The sequence below is a fragment of the Crocodylus porosus genome, unplaced genomic scaffold (genome assembly GCF_001723895.1).
Source record: "Crocodylus porosus isolate Cpor-Errol unplaced genomic scaffold, CroPor_comp1, whole genome shotgun sequence".
Lineage (NCBI taxonomy): Eukaryota > Metazoa > Chordata > Crocodylia > Crocodylidae > Crocodylus > Crocodylus porosus.
In genome coordinates this window covers 15,686,652-15,688,715 of record NW_017728918.1, presented here as the reverse complement: position 1 = coordinate 15,688,715, position 2,064 = coordinate 15,686,652, and the positions used below count along the sequence as shown (strand labels likewise).

At 49.8% G+C, this 2,064-nt stretch overlaps 1 protein-coding gene across 3 annotated transcripts in view; it reads right to left on the bottom strand.

The window, feature by feature from the left end:
- Window positions 1-2,064, bottom strand: part of LDAH (lipid droplet associated hydrolase) — a 214,319-nt gene that overhangs the window by 10,660 nt on the left and 201,595 nt on the right. The gene's annotated exons all lie outside the window — the stretch shown is intronic.

The following is a 2,064-nucleotide window of genomic DNA, read 5'->3' as shown; positions in this document are numbered from 1 at the left end:
CTTCAAGAGTAAATTGGATGCTTATCTTGCTGGGATCCTATGACCCCAGCTGACTTCCTGCCCTTTGGGCGGGGGGATGGACTCGATGATCTCCCGAGGTCCCTTCCAGCCCTGATGTCTATGAAATCTATGAAATCAGATGGCCATGTATCAGTGAAGGCATCCAGAAAATGAGGAACATACAATTAGTGACCCCTGAAAAAAGTTTGGTTTAAGTGGCTTGACTAGTATCACAGGGACATTCTGTGGCAGATGAAGTGATAGAAGACAGTACATAACTTGTCTTAACCATAACAGTACCCTTTCTTCAATTCCTTTTCTCAGTCCCTGTGTAACCATTCAACTTTGGCAACAAACAAAGTGCGGTCCTACAGACAACACTCTCCCCCATCAATAACCAACTGTGATTCATCCCGAAGGTAGGTATGTGTCCCGCAAACAAATGAGGCAGGTATCCTGACGGGTGCGGGGGTGTGTGACCATATAATGGAAGACAATATCCTAACACACCTACCACTGCTTCCAGTCTGCAAGGAGCCCTGAGATCTAGATATGCCTTACGGTTAGTTTGACACCTCATGGGCTAGGTTTTTTCATGCATTTCCTAGACTTTTTGAAGAGCGAACTGAAATAGAGATTCCATGATGTTGATTTATAAGATGCACATGGGTCATTGCAAGGGTTGTTGGCCTTCTCCAGTCCACTGCACAGACCTGTGCCACGTGAGCTAATGTTATCAGTCCACTGATAGACACACTTGACAGCTAACTTCTCTGCAGATCAGCACAACAGGACACCTTGCCAGTGGGTTTCATAGAATCACAGAATCATAGAAGTCGGGTCGGAAGGGACCTTGTAGATCTTCAAGTCCAACCCCCCGCCTGGGCGGGAGAAAAGACTGGGCTCAAATGAGTCCAGGCAGGTAGGCATCAAGCCTCTTCTTAAAGCCCTCAGGGTAGGAGCCAGCACCACTTCCCTAGGAAGTTGGTTCCAGCTCCTAGCCACCCTAACTGTGAAGTAGTTCTTGCGGATGTCTAATCTAAATCTACTCTCTAATAATTTGTGTCCATTGTTCCTGGTCATGCCAGGGGGCGCTAGGGGAAACAGTGTCTCCCCCAAACCCTTCTGGTTCCCCCTAGTGAGTTTATAGACAGTCACCAGGTCCCCCCTCAGCCTTCTCTTGTGAAGGCTGAGCAGGTTCAGGTCCCGCAGTCTTTCATTGTAGGGTCTGCCATGTTGTCCCCGGATCATGCGGGTGGCCCTCCTCTGGACCCTCTCAATGTTGTCCACATGCCTCCTGAAGTGGGGCGCACAGAACTGGACGCAGTACTCCAGCCGTGGCCTGACCAGCGTCGCGTAGAGGGGGAGGATCACCTCCCTGGCTCTACTTGAGATGCACCTGTGGATGCATGACAAGGTCTGGTTAGCCCTGCCAACTGTGACCTTGCATTGTCGGCCCATGTTCATCTTGGAGTCAGTAATGACTTCAAGATCCCTTTCTGCCTCCGTGCTCTCAAGAAGGGAGTTTCCCATTCTGTAAGCGTGCTACTGGTTTCTACTGCCTAAGTGCAGCACCCTGCACTTGTCAGTATTGAAACGCATCCTGTTTATGTTAGCCCACTCCTGTAACCTATCCAGGTCTGTTGCAGTCTTTCCCTCCCTACTAGCGTGCTCACCTCACCCCAAATTTTGGTATCATCAGTGAATTTAAACAGGTTGCCTTTCACCCCGTTGTCCAAATCGCTGATGAAGAAATTGAACAGCGCAAGCCCAAGGACCGAGCCCTGGGGGACTCTGCTGCCCACTTCCCCCCAGGCTGAATATGACCCATCCACCACCACCCTCTGAGTACGACCCTTGAGTCAATCTGCAATCCATCTGACTGTGTAGGCATCAATGCCACAGTCGGCTAGTTTTTTAATGAAGATGGGGTGGGAGACGGTGTCAAAGGCCTTGCTGAAGTCTAGAAAGACTACGTCCATGGCAACACCTGCATCCATTGCCTTTGTGACCTGATCATAAAAGGCAATCAGGTTGGTCTGACATGACCTGCCCCTAATGAAA